The following is a 15,099-nucleotide window of genomic DNA, read 5'->3' on the forward strand; positions in this document are numbered from 1 at the left end:
CGAGCTGGTGCAGTTGGAGAGGAGGAAAAGCAGCCACAATCCTCCTCTTGTCCAGGTCTGGCCCACGAGCCACCAACTGGACTGTTCCGAGCGACAGCACTCAGCTCGAGGGGCTGCTAATTGTATTTTAATGACAATGTAAATGATCTGCTGATCATTTTGGAAACATCCAGACCGCTAATTACCAGTAGCCTATGTGATGCTTTAAGCAGGCAAAGCACTGTAGAAACGTGAAGTAATGTTATTAATGTTCTCTGTGGCCTCCAACACCTTCCCACGTACCAAAAAGCATCGTCTCTTGCTCCTCGGCCCAAACCTCTGCCCTGGCTGCTCACATCTGGGATCCAGCTGCAGCAGATGGTTCTGCAGCATCCTGGAAGTAAGTAAAGAGGAGCAGCGATTCAAAATTACTTACCTTCATCAACCAAAATTCTAAATAAAATACACTAGTAATAAATATTAACTAAAATTCCTGCGACATCCCCGCTTCAGAATATTTTACCTTAAATACTAGCTCGATCGAACTGACTCTCTGAACAAAGCGTGGTCGAGATGTTTAAAGAACCTCCCCAGAAATGCAAGCACTAACAAGCCGTGTGCCCGTTTGTAGCGGGTGTTACTGCTTTCCTCCTCGTTGCAGCGGTGCAGGAGGAGCGGTGGCGTGGCGGGGAAGCCGGCCGGTCTGCAGAGCACACAGTGCCGGAGCTGCGCTCGTGCCGCCCGTCCCAGGGATTTCGGTTTGCAAGGCTGGCAAGTCGGTACCCGCCAGAAGCATTAAATTCCTTTCCGAATGTTTACTTGTATTTTGTACAAGATGCCCATAGTCTGTTGAGGAATCCATTCTCCAGAAAAAATATTTAGAGTGCAAGTCACAGTTTTCCCCTTCAGAAATTCAGCCAAAACACACCGAATCTGCTAACTGCTGACAACATAGTGGTGGTCGAGATGTTTATACATAAAACACTGTATCAGTGAGGGTAAAGCACACGTCTTGCCTGTGTAATAGATAGCTAGTAATGAAATGGAAAAGCTGGCTAAGCCCTTCGCTAAAATACATGCTTTTAGGAGAATATAGGTTAGCTGTAGTACAGTGGATTTGAAATGCCAAATCTAAGCAATTAGAATTTTGAGGAGACTTTCACTGGTGCAGGAAAAAAAGGAGGCTTGTTTTCTCATTGGAAAATAAAATGCCTGTAAATAAATACTAGCGCTGATTTTTTTTGGTGAAGATTTACGTGAGGTTAATCCCTTTACAGTCCTAGAGCGTATTAGGTTTCACTAATCTACCCTCAATTTTCTGCGAGGACAGGAGCGAGGAGCTAGCTCTGCTCTGCGACCAGGCGCGCGGCAGAGCGAGCGAGATCATCGATGCACCCTTTACACCTGGAGCCGGCAGTTTGGTGCCTGTCGTTGCACGAGCACCTGTTTGTGTGAGCGAGCCCCTGAAACCGCTTTAAAGGAGCCATTTGTTGATGCAGATAAGGCGGCTGGTCACAAACCAACAAGATTTGCACATGGGAGGAATTTTGCAGGCAATTTTCGAGATGGCTTTTTTGCAGCCGTTTGACCTGGGAGTTTTGCTTTCCACGTAAATGATCTGTCTCGCTCGCCTGGGTAATGCTTTAAGGATGTTATTTGTGTTCCTCTCCTTTTCCTTAAGGCTGTGCAGCGACGGTGTCTTTGGAAATGAAGGTCTTGAATAATCCTTGCACTTTGTTCCTAAGTGCTGGGTTGTTGTTTTTTTTCTTTTTACAACGTTGATGGTGTTTGAAACTGAGTAGATCCAAGGGCAAATCATTCCTCCCTTTTCTGTTTCAGGAAACGCTTGCCTGAACGGCCAGTGTGCTCTTACAAACCTCACAGCCTGTACAGAGGAGCAGCCCTGAGCTGATGCCAGCTAAGCGCTGGTCTCCTAAGAGGTAACCTTTAAACTTACGTATTCCCAGATTTTTTAATTAAAGGTTATTCACATTTGGTTTTTCATTCTTTTTGCAAAGCTCTGAGATATTGATGTCTTAGGGGTTTTGCCTGATTCACACAGATTACTTTCTCATCTTCATTTATTCTTTTAAAGATACATCACTTGAAATTTACCCTGTGATTTTCTCACCTTTAATGTAAGTCAGGAAAGCATTTAAACTTTGGAGAATGAAATATTTTTGAATCGTGGCAACTCTGTTGCAAGAGACGAAAAGAGTTTAAAAAAAGAGTTAAAAAAGCAGGAAGCTTGATGACAGAAAACCTTACTTTTGAAAGTCGTACAAACATGCAGCCTGGCCTGCGTTCAATGTCTTGACTGCCATAAAACTAGAAACGTTAATTAGCATAAATTCATAGTCTAGTTCTGAAAAAGCCAAAAGAAGAAAGAAAAAAAAAGGTAAACATTACATAGTTCTCAGTAATGAGAGCATTTTTATTTTCCAGAAGACGTCAGTTTAATGCTCCAGATACTCTCAGTATATAGAGCAACTTTTGATCTCCCCCTACATAATACAGCACGGGAGAGTGTCTCTTTAAATTCATTTATAAAATAATTCAGGACTGTGGGTGTCTTTGATCTGTTCCTCTCTGCTAAAGTACAGAAGAGAAGAACATGTCGCTTAGCAACCCCGCGCCGGAATCAGGGGGGGGGGGGAGGCGGGGAGGGATGGATGGTCCAGAGTCACAAAAGGGGAAGATTAATCCCCGTCAGAAAACTAAACTTCTGACAACACTTCTCTAAAATGGAGCAGCAAATAAACAAACATGGGTGTTTGCAGAATTAGGTAATTTCACTTTTTTCTTTTTTTTTTTTTTTTTACCCCCACTTCTGGTCTATTAATAGTAGTCTTAGAACCAAATCAGACAATCAGGCACGGGATAGGCAACACAGGCTTAGATAGCTTCAGGACTGGGTTGCAGTCGAAGGGAATTTGAAGTTTTTTTTTTAAACCAGTTAAGCATATTTTAAATTGAATTAGTGTTGTCAAGACTAAGCATAATTAATTTCATACTGCAGTTTTTGTCTGAACACTTCTTCAAATACATTTCGTGTGGCGTCTCATCCTGTTTTACAGTTGGACAGCTGAAGTGTCACCAGACCGATTTATTTAGGGTCACTTACCTTGCTGTAAATAAAAATCTAGATTTCTCTAAATGGTTACCAGGCTGTGATTAGCTGGTAACTAGGTAACATCTTAGTAACTCTGAAAAAAAAAATCAATTAGGAAAGTAACTTTGCACTGAAGCAGATGAGCAGCGCTCAGACAACCTCTACCATTTCTGCAGCTGCAAGATGATAACGTCCCGCAGAGCAGCGGCAGGAGCGGGTACCGGCTCAAACTGCCCCTGCTCCTTCTGTTTCTGACCAGGGCCGCCCTAGAGCAGCCCCAATTTACCGTTTGCTTTTGCACGAGAACTCAAAATCAAACCCCACAGCCCTGCACGGCTGAGTTATGGAAAACTGCTGCAAAACACTGTACAAGGGCAAGAATGACAGATCTAGTTTAAACATAGCCCACTTCATCACATTTCACGCAGATGAAAAATATCTCAGAATTAAAGGTAAATTGTTATGCCTCATCTTATATTAATGATCATAAAGATTATGTAAAAAAATCTTAATTTTTATGCCACTTCCATGTCCTCATCACCTATAACTTATTAATGACTATATCACTGTACAGTTAAGACAATCCCTAAATGCTAATGGTTCGCGTTTCTCCCAGAGCTCAGTACAGGCAATTCTGCACTTAACTTTTGTAGTAAGAGTGCAGATTATTCAAGCAAATGCCTACACCCATGCACAGGCTAGGAGTGTCTCTAACCTGGCAGCCAGTGCATATTCCAGCAATTACAAACATACTTGAAACTAGAGATTATTGAACTCTGAAGTAACACTTATTTTTATCTAGCAAGGGAAATGGTAAATGGACCTCATTAAGATCTAAGTTTCTTAGAATAGTGTACCTGAGAACTTAATACAGAAGTAGCAAGATAATTTTTTATTACCTACATACAGCAAAGACCTATGGAGTGGAAGCCCATCTCCAATAAGATCAATGGGAATTTTACTAGTTACTGCAGGGCTGCCTGGATTTTGCCCAGGATCTCCGAGACCGTGCTTTTTGTATCGGCAGATGCTTATGTCGTGCGATTCTTTGGAGAAGTTTAGTTCAAGAGAAATGTGTAAAGCACTTGGCATTAAGTTTGTTAAGGTACAGTATTTAGAGTGAAGCCCAAATTAGAAGGAAATAATGCTAACAACTCAACTGTGAGCCTTTCAATAAAAACTACGTTATGAAGAGGCTTGTATAGACTCTCTGCATTCTTGTTTTTAACAAATATTTTCATTTTTATGATGCAAACAAATTTAGAGGCTCTATCTGAAATGTCACAAGCTGAAGCAAACCCCATTGACTTGACTTTCTCTTTGCTCTCAATTACACCAGGGTCAACAATTCTTTACTGTAACTTAATACTGAATAAGTATTTTTGCTGACTGCTGAAGTCGAGTGGGAGGAGCCGTCCAGCAACAGTAGAACTCTTTTACTTGTGCTTGTGTTTACAGTACCAGTTCATATACTTAGTGGTTTTTATTTTAGGAAACAGAAATATGTAGTATCCATGAGGCTAAGATTATCTTGGTTGGATATTCTTGTTGTTACAAAAAAACAATGTGATTCCTCTAAGGGAGATGGAACATCTCCGGCTCCTCAAACGGGCGAGCAGACTTTTGAGGCTGATAGTCTTGAGGAGTGTATTTTGGACTACGCTGACTTAAAAACATGTACAATTAACATAGCTTTCTGGTTATGGCATTCAAGTTACCAGCTCAGGATGATACATGAAAAAAGCATGCAGATAAGGCATCGTTTGCCCAAACATGTCATCAGAAACTCACTTCCTAAAGGTATGTCTCAAGCTGGAGAATGAAAACACAGATGTGTGATATTTTTCCATTGCAGAGCAATCATTATAATATCACTATGATGCAGACTGCCTTCACGACTCCTTAATCCCAGTACTGACAGAGGGAGAGTAAGCTAAATTCCCAGAAGCATCATGTTGGAGAACTCTCAGTATAGCGCAAAAATTTCTTGAAAATAGACCTGGTGGAGAACTGGGCCCAGCCGACAGTATTGGGGAAAAGAGGATTTTCTTTGGCATAGCAGCCTCTGTTCTTAGGGAGGAATCTCTAATCTAAAATGTATCAGACCATTTCTCTTGCAATCTCCTTCTAAATGAAAATAGAATTATTCAGCTTTTTTCACGATGCATGGAAAAGTTTCAAGTTAAAAATAAATCGCAGAGGACAACGGCTGCCTTTTCTTTTTCTCTTTAAGAAAAAAGCACACTGGTCCCATTGCCCGCTGCAAAACAGTAGGTCATCAGAGAAAGGTTTTTTGGTATTTGAGGATCGGTTTCCCCAGTGATCAGTCCTGACAGCAACGAGAAGTGCCGCAGTGTCGGAGAAGCTGGACATCTTTACTGCTTGCAGTACTGCCACTGCACACAACATGTCTGACTCCAGCACCAGAGTACTGGTGTATAAATGGAATGAAAAAGTCACTGAAATGCTTTGATGTTGCATATATGTGGAATTTGAAAAGAACAGGAGAGTTTATTTTTAAAAGGAAATTAATAAAAGACATTAGAAGGCTATGCAAAATAATGGGTGGTATAAAGGAAGGTCAGGAAATTCTTGTTGTTTTTCTCACCATGCGAGGAACGTGAGCATTCACAGAAGGAGGTATATTATGCAAAAAAAGCCCAAAAGGACCCATTCCCTGTTCGATTTCACAATGCGCTCTTGCTGCCAAGTCTGTCCGCTGACCCAGCCCAGCTGAGCAGGATGGTTGGACAGCCTGCCCCAAGCCAACCCTGCTCGCTGCTGTCTCATCGCAGTTATCGCAAGTAGCATCCGCAAGATGTTGCGGTGCTGAAAATTTGTGACTGGAAGCGAAAGGTTTGGCAGGAGTGGAAAAAAATAATGCGGAGAGGTCCTTGTCCTGGGAAAGCCTGCAGAACGATACCTTCTTCCTTGGAAGAAGTCATATTTACATCGGGAAATTACACGTGTCAGTGATTGTGGCAGAATATTTCTGAGGAAGCCCCTTGTTAATATTTTGGCAGCATGAGAGTGTTTTTTCCCAATTGCAAATGTTGCTCCATCTGCCACGAAGCCACTGGTTCCAACAGTCTGTCCTTCCCCGTTAAAGGGGCATCGCAGAAACGTTATGTTTGCTGTTGGGATCTCAGGAGAGGAAAGTGATACGAGCGTCTGCCCTGTTGGTGAAGAGTTTGCCGTGAGAAAACAAGCCAGCTGCGGAGGTACGTCTGCCTTCCTGTATACTGGCGAGTGAGCTTCTAACTTAGTTCTAAGATTTTGATAATGCCTCTAGCTTGAATCTGAATTACATCATAGAGATACGGTGTGAAGGGACCCCGTAGATCAACCCCCACCTTCTGCTCAAAGCAGGGCTGTCACCAACACTGACCAGGTCTGCTGCGATTTTGCCTTGGGTGTCCCCCCCCAGTAAGCTCTTCCAGTACTGCAGTATCCTCCCAGGGAAGCAGTTCTTCCTAACGTCCCGTCTGAACCTCCAGGCTACAATGTGTGGCATTGCCCTTTACTATACCAGCTGTCACGACCAAAAAGAGCTTGGTCCTGTCTTCTTTCCAACTCCAGTTCAAGCGGTTAGATCGCCCCTTAGCCTCCTCTGCACCAGATTGGACAGCCAACACCTCCTCCATCACCTGAAGCATGTGCTCTATGTCCCTGACCATCCCGGTAGCCCTCTGCTCCCTTCCCTTCCTGTTTCTGCACGTCCCCTTGTCCCGGGGGGACAGGGATAATGAGTCTCCTCAATCTGCTGGCCGCCCTTCAAAAGTAGGCCAATGTGCAGTTTGCCCCAGTTGCAGTGAGCATGCTGTTGGCTCACATCTGACCTGACATCCGCTGTAACCTCCAGGTCCTCTCCAGGAGGGCTGCCGCTCAGCCAGACAGTCCCCAGCCTGCCCTGGCACGTGGCAGCATTCCGCCCAAGACGTGGGACTTTGCACATCTTGTTAAACTTGATGGGTTTTCTGCTGGCAAGATCCCAAGTTCCTGAAGATCCGTCCACAACAGTTAATATTTGGCATGTCAAGGACTCAACCCTAATTAGTCTCCTCTTCAGATTTCTTGGTTTGCATTCTATATCATCATCCAGGTCGTCAGTGAAGATGCTAAACAACGTCAGCCCTAGTGTTGACCCTGGAGTACTCTGCTTCCCTCCGGCCACCGAACAGATGTTGAGACATTGATGGCTGTCTTTCAGTCTGGGGTCTCTCTGAGTGAGCTTTCTGACCGTCACATACCAACTGAAGGAAGAGCTGGTTTTGTGTTTGGTACCTAACTGCTAACCTATTCTTAAAGTGTTTTAGCAGATGGTAGTGGGCTACATAGTGTGCAATAGTAGCAAAGGCAAAACAACGTTTAAATTTAGTAGAGTTCTGTAAATAGGCTTCTAAAAATCACATTAAACAAGAAATGGTTCTTGCCATGTAGACTTTCTACATTTTTCAATACCTAGTCTAGCATTTTGGAGTATACAAAAGTTCTTTTGCAATTAGTAAAAACTCACACATTTGTCTTTTGTTCTGCGTTGGAATCAAACTGACCTCTCACCATTCCCAGGAGGGGGAGTCCTCCATGCCAGGACACCCAGGGGACCTCTGCGGCACACTGGTCACCCACGTCCCATCCCTGCTTCAGCTCCAGGCCTGGGCTCCTAAACCTCAGGTGCACCACCCACCCGCTGCGTTATTGGCTTACCTGGGACAGGTGGATGGCACTACCCCTCTGCAGTCCCCAACATCTTCAAAGTTTAACATCATAACAGATCTGTCTCTGCAAAACATTCTGTTTTTAGCAAAAGATCACATCTCCACAAAGATACCTTCCTGATTTGTTTTTTGAAATCTGAATTATAATAAAAAAATATATGTGATTCCTTAAATCCAAAAGAGACATCCAACAGAAAAAACCCAAAATTCTGAAATGACTATTTCAGTGATGACTTGTAATCTGTGCAGTTTCATCTACTTGATAATACCAGCTTAGTGTTAGATCTAAAAAAAGAATGAAATGAGAAAAATCATTCCTTTGATATGCATTAAATTATTCAGTTAGTAAATTAGTGAATCTTATTCTGAGTGTTATTAGCTATTAGCATGTTACACTTCTTGATGTTGCTCATGAAGAACGCATATGAAAATGAGGAAAAGATTTCCCTTTTGAAGTTGCTACCACTTGAGTTGTTGACATTTCTTTTAATTGGTGGCTGTCCTCTTGAATACAGTATTCTGCTCTCTGTTTTTATGAGAGATTCTTCATTTTTAATTTGTTCTCTCATTGATTAGACTTTTTTTTGAATGGGTGACTCTCAAAATAATTAGCCTTTCAAGGGAACCATGTTCTTTTAAATAGTTATTAATGAGTATCTCCCCCATTCAGTATACTTAGACCTTTTTCATTAGAAGAATTTCAAGCTTACATCTGGCCTGGTCGAACCATACTTGGTACCACTGAAGACAGCAGGAATCCCACTGCAGATTTCAGGAAGAACAAGATCAGACCCTAGGAGTGAAGAAAGATGTTTTGCATTGACTTTGTCTTAGGAAGATGTCTGTTCTCTAGGAGAACCCACAAATGTTTCTCCAGGCTCCAGGGTAGGATTGAGGAGGGGCGTGAAATGAGTGAAGGAAACCAAGGTAATTCCATCTAAGCGAGGATACTGTCTTCAGAGACACTATCAATCAGCTTCAGCAGCTGGGCTAATGAGCCTCAATTAGACTGCCAGTTTTACAGTACTGGAAACGTACAGCTCCCTTTTATTTAAAGTCAATGTACGTTACATAAAAATAAACCCATTAAAACCAACAATCAGTCTGCATATGAAGTTATTTTCCACTAAAGAGCCGAGGATCTTCAATAAGAACGTACTTTGTTTTAGAAATTACTGCCTGTATTACACTCACAATTGAAGGGCCCAGTGGGTAATAAACTATTCCAACACATCATGCATTGCTGCAATGATCTAATCCTCTTCTGGTTCCTGTTTGGCCGCTCTGAGCCAGTTCTTGTCCCTTCCCTTAGTCTTGTCTTTAATCTTAAAATCTGCCTTGAGCATTGCCCGCTATTCCCCTGCTGAAACGCAATCGTACCTTTGCGTGGTACACTCTCTCCCTTCTATTTGCTCTTTCAAACCAGACTGGAACATCACCCTCATCCTCTCTCTGCCTCCCCATGAGCGCTCCTGCTTCCTCCACACGTGGTCATTAAGGGGCCTCTACCACAAACGTGACTCCTCCCGTCATTCCTGGACAGACTTCTCCTCTGTCCAAACCAGAACCTCAGCCCTGGCATTTCTTCAGGAAGGTCTAGTTATCTGTTCAAGGTCTGTATCTTAAAACGGGGGGTTAGAGTCTCTTCCAAGCTTGTCCCGTCAATTTATTTCCCAGTTTCCATGAAAAGTATGATCACATTGGTTTTCTGTCATTCCCATCCACTGTCTCATCTTCATCCTCTATGAGTCAGCCCGTACAGACTGTATCTAAACTCGATGGTTATTTCTCCATGACAGAAACGGCATTTAAGATACGTCCTTTTCTATCCCAACTGAAAACTAAAGCTTTGAACCAGGCTCTGATGATCTTACAGCTCATGTACACATTCCTGTTCTCGGGGCTTGACCACCACTGTTAGAATGATAAAGTAAAACAATTTTATCTAATTTATGGCTTTGCATCCATACTAGTCTCTTTAGCCTCCCTTTGCGTTCTGCTTCTCTGTCACTTCAAGTACGTTACTGCTTTTCGCTTTCCTGGTACCCGCCTTGACCCCCCCTCCCCTTTCACTAGGAAGTGACTGACGCATCCCTCCAGCCGGTAATAATGCCAGAATCTCCTCTGTGGCTGAGCACTCATTCCATCCACAAATCTACCTCCTCACCTTCCTCAAAACGCTGTCAGAAGATCCTTGTTCTCCTGTCTCGTGGGCGGACGCGGTGGCAGGGGCTGGGGGCGTTACCCGTCAGCACGACCAACGCCGCCGTCTCCTTGCTTCCATCTCTCACTCGTCTGTGTTGGCCTGGCTTGTCCCCAGCGTGTCACCTCCCTGCCCTAGGGCTGCCATGTTCATCCGCGTTTATACACAGCCAATTTCAGCCGGTTTTTAGTCCACACTTAAGATTTTGTGAGATAATAATATTTTAACATTTGCACTTTCTTGCAATAAATGCTGGTCATTTCTTAGAAGAAATAGTTCAACAACTGCAATAGAAAAAAAGGCTCAGAAACATCAACATCACCTTTCGGATTGAAAATCAATATGAAAATAATGAAAAAAATTTAAAATGAAACTCAAAGTGATCCAACATGGATTGTAAAAGTTGGTATAAACAGCTGCCTAAACCATTACGGACTCATAACTTAAAGGGAAGCTTCACTTTGGAGAAGAGCAATGTTTATAGAGAGGCTAATTTTATTTTATTGAATACTATTAAAATACCTATTAAAAGTTATAGTCTAAAATACTGCAGTGTGGCTCATAGAAGAGCTAGCATGGACTACGAAATGGCCTTACACAGTAATATATTTCTGGCATAATACAAGGTAGTTCAGCAATCCCTTTACAAGTAAGCTGTCTGGGTAGAGCCCTGCCCTCACTGAAATCAATAGAAGTTTTGCTAACGACGTGCGGTGAAATGAGGTTTTCCTCTCGTTTTTAGCCTGTGCAAGATTAAATACTGGGTCAGGAAAACAGTATTAGTTCTATTGCATGCAAGTAGCCGTGATTTTAAACACAGCATTTGCCTAGGCGGATTACTAAATGGAATTCGAAAAGTGATTTATTAATGGAAATGATTTTTTTTGTTAATTTATACAGATTTCCTTCTTCGTAGAAGTGCCTCGTTATTTTGTGCGGCAGCATACCTCTGCTGTACCAGTAAGAAATACACACTTAAGCTATAGGCCTTTGGGCATGAGAGGTGGGTTGTTTCCCTTCCCCATTCCAATGGAAAATCAACAAAAGCAAGCATTTAATAGTACAAATTCCATTATTACACAGCCTAGGAGCTTTGCAAGCACCTAAATGCTGCAAGTGCTATGATAATTTTTCTTCGAACTTGTTAGTAGCAATGCATAATTAACAAGCAAGCTGTAGGAACATGCAATTGCTATGTATTTACATGGTATTTGCCATGCGGTTGTGGTATAATTACAGCGATTATACCTGCTCTGTAGAATAAGAGTACATGGTGTACGGCGTACTTTATTTTGTGCTATTTCACATCACTTGGTGCAGCGAAGCAGAGCACAGCGCGATGGAGTTTAACAAAGTATTTCCTTCTGCTGTAGGTGGAAGCGAGCCACAGCATGGAACTGCGCAGGAGGCCGCACAGAACGCTCTTACTTCTACGATCGTCGTGGGTTTTGGCTATTCAGGGCGGCAACCTTGCTTTTGGAGCTCAAGTTATTTATATTCTGGACTGCTGCCCTTTCAGTGATGTAAATGGACTTGAATAAGCAGATTCAAAGTAAGACAGGCTAGAGTTTGGGAGTTTTTTTTAGTATAGCAACTTATTCCTCTCATGTATAACATTGTAGGTCTTTATAATAATTACAGGTAAAAGAACGCATGGAAAAAATCTGTCTTCTTACAAAGTTTTAAAAAAACTGCATTCCAGCACCTTTTCTTTGCCCTAAAACCCCATTAGTATCAGAATACCAAATGTGAAGTCGCATAACGCAGGCACTGGGAGAAAAATACCTGCTAATAGTGAAAAGTGCAAAGAAATATGCTGCGTCTCCAAGTTAGTCACATTTTACGTGATTCAGCATAAACTATAAGTAAAACTAAATTAAAAGATTCTATTACGTTTGAGATCCGCGTCTAGCAGGAAGAGGAATACTGTACACATCACTCGATGCGGGAATTGTTCTTCCATTTCTCTAAAATGGTGCCATCAGCCTTTAAACCGATGCATGTAGTATTACCTGCCCCAAGGAGAAAACACAGACCTTTCTTGAGAGTGGATACAACACTGCACCGGTTAAGTAACTTAACAGAAACACGGATTTATTTGCTGTTGCTGAGGATGTAAAATTTAGCTTTGGCATACAAGAAAACAATCTGAGAACTGCCTGTTCTACTCCGGGTGGAAGATAAAGTAGGGAGCTCTTCTAAGTGTAAGTTGTTATTGTTCAGCTTCGTAATAATTTTCTTGTCTTGAGGCACTTGATTTACGAGGATAGCGTTAAAAACATTTCTTGCTCAGAAGGGCCAGCAGTGTGACGTGACAGGGCACGAATCGTGCTGTATTAATTTCCAGTGACTACGTTGGCTGTGTACAACTCCATCACAAAAATGAGATGAAATTATCACGATATAATTACCTCGTTTGACTGTCTCATGGTGATTTTACTCTCCGTTCTACAGCCAGCGCACTCAGGGTTCGTAGCGGCTGCCCCGGGTCCACTGGGCTCTCCTGTCCCCGCGGCTGGGCTGGATTCGGCACCCAGGTTGGTAGGCAAGCCCGAACTGGCTGCTTGAAGGTTGGGTTCAGGGAACTTTGATGCTTAGCATCAGCAACTTATTTCTGTAGCAGCCTAAATTATCCCAAGAGTTATTTATGAGCACCAAGAGTTAAAATGTCAGTCCATCTCAAGTGATATAGCTTAAGAAGATTAGTAAGTCTTTTTTTGCACTGACAAAATTAAAAATAATTTCAGAAGTTGGTTTGAGAGCAAAATATAACTTCCCTTTGCAAAATTCGTATTTGAAAAAAATATTAGCTGGTTTATGACTTGCATTCTTCAGTATTTCTATGCAGGTTTTTTTTTTTAAATTGTTTTTCAAGGTTTTCATATTTTCACAGAGTGGACCCTTTGTCAGGGACAAGGGAAGAGATGCCTATACGTGTCCCAGGTACAATCACAGACATCATCATCCATGAATTTCATGACTTTTTCATTTCCATTTCTCCTCCTTAACATCATAAAGTGCCCGGGTGACAGTTGCAGCAACTGTTTACATTATTTAAAATACCAGCAAAGTATTTCCACTGCATACCAACCAGAGCCACGGCCCGGATTTTATAAACGTCTTCAAAGCGAACACTTAAGGCCAACTGCAAGACTTGGATTTGAAATTCTCTCTCTGGTGTAAGATGGCACACAGTGTTTGAGTTGACGTTTACCTCCTTTTCAATAGCGCAGAGTCATTCTACCATTTTTTTAAGAGGACACGTGATAAAGTACCCAAATCCCTCTGAACGGTACAATAGCTTTTTTTAAACTTTTATCTGAAAAGATGGTATTTTACAGTCTGAGAAGGGCAGTTTTCTGCATCCAGATAACTGAGAAAGGCAGGCTTTCCCCTGGCTCCAGCAGGGTTGGGATCAGACTCTTCTCCTAGGGTTTTGATACAGTCTTATTTTTCATTAAGACGCAACAACAACCAGGAGAATCCTGTAATTATTTCTGGGAATTAAGTAATTTTTAAATGGTGAGATTGTGCATCGTTTCAGTCGTAATTTGGAACCCAACCACTTTACATGCTGTCGAAAGCCTCATCTCTCACAAGGGATGTTTTGTGAGACAGAAATCTTAATGAATTGGGATGAGGCAAAAGCTCTGGCGAGGAGCAGATTTGAGTTGTGAAGTGGGTAAAATAACGTTCTTTTTAGGGTTGGAAAAGCTATCTTCTAGTTAGCCTGAAAATTACAGATGCACATAAACTGCAAGCATCTCAGTGAATCCCTAAGTCTTAAGTAATTTTCAATAAAATGTGCTTTCTCTGTGAGTTTTCTAGGTTCAGAAGTGGGATTGTTCTCAGGGAGAATACTCAAAACCGGCTCTTTTGATGTCACGTTCACAGAAACAGACACCACGTGATGCAAGTTCATATAGAACGAACGGAATTAGGACAGACGTTCGAAGACTTCTCGCAACAAATTGCTCACAAATGATTTATGGCGAGAATTACTTGCAGAGTGATTACGGCACATGTTTTTGGGAAAAAAATAAATTCAAGAAAATCAATCTGCTTGTGGACAAATAATGAAAAGAGGAAGAGGAAAAATTCTTCTAACAAATATGAAACTGCAAATTATTCTCTCAGCTTACTTGGCAACAACCAATTTTTATGGTAGTAGAAACTTGTGGAGTAGGAGGTAACTGTATGAAGAATGATTGATTCAGTATCTTATATTGCAATCCTGGAAGGGGTTCAACATCTTATTTAAAAGCCATTTTCTTCCTTTTACCCAGTAAAGGAAACAAAATGATAGTCAATGTCTGTGAGCTGGTTTGGGCAGATAGAATCTATGTTGTGTCTCTGCAGTCCTGTGGTCACTGACAACATAGGAAAGAGCAGCTATTTATTACGAAAGATCTTTCTTGCCAGAAAAAAAAAAACCCCAAAACCTGCCTGAGGAAGGATATTGCCATCATAATCCTCTTTGCATCTTCCCATTAGAGAGTAAAGGATTTGCCCTTCCAGAAGAGACACGTCATTGGTCTTAAACTCAGTGTATCTTTTCAGCCTTGGAGTTGTGGAGTCTTGTGTAAACTGCATCTCCACCGGCCTGTCTTTCAGTCCACAGTCATAAAATGGTCGATAATTTACTTTCCTCTTGGAAGAATACAAAGCACACGTTGGGCACCTCTCTCCTGAGACCACCTTTTGTCTCTTCTCCCCCACGCCCTGGGAGGAAGCCAGCCGCCTTCTGGGCGAGAGCCTCTGGGACGCCGCACCGGGACGCCAGCAGAGTTGTCTCCTGCTCAGGTCAGAGGGTGACTGTACTGTGTTCTGTTCATGCCTGGGGCCTGGTGGATGCAGGTTCAGCATTCAGATCTCATTAACTCCTTACACGTGTATTCTTGATTCAATCTTTAATTCCTAATTTAATTCCTGAGCAGGCACATGCTATCTTTCAAAGGCATAGCAGATGCGAGGGAGCCCACTTGATCCCTACTGCTTTGCTTCACAAAAAACTTAAAATGCTAATGCCGTAAATAAGCATTACGGCACAACCTTTGGGTGAATGATACCCAACATTGACTAAAATA

The 15,099-nt window shown here is 42.2% G+C and overlaps 1 long non-coding RNA gene across 5 annotated transcripts in view; it reads left to right on the forward strand.

Moving 5' to 3' along the window:
- Window positions 1-15,099, forward strand: part of LOC129211293 (uncharacterized) — a 39,487-nt gene that overhangs the window by 7,390 nt on the left and 16,998 nt on the right. For 2 of the 5 annotated variants that reach the window (XR_008578812.1, XR_008578811.1), the window contains exons 2-5: window positions 1,819-1,919; window positions 11,386-11,564; window positions 12,467-12,549; window positions 13,841-14,815. This is a non-coding gene — a long non-coding RNA (uncharacterized LOC129211293). Of the gene's footprint in view, window positions 1-1,818; window positions 1,920-11,385; window positions 12,217-12,466; window positions 12,550-12,905; window positions 12,956-13,840; window positions 14,816-15,099 lie in introns of all 5 variants that reach the window. The other 3 variants (XR_008578809.1, XR_008578813.1, XR_008578810.1) reach the window with 3 other exon arrangements.

The sequence above is a fragment of the Grus americana genome, chromosome 11, assembly GCF_028858705.1.
Source record: "Grus americana isolate bGruAme1 chromosome 11, bGruAme1.mat, whole genome shotgun sequence".
Lineage (NCBI taxonomy): Eukaryota > Metazoa > Chordata > Aves > Gruiformes > Gruidae > Grus > Grus americana.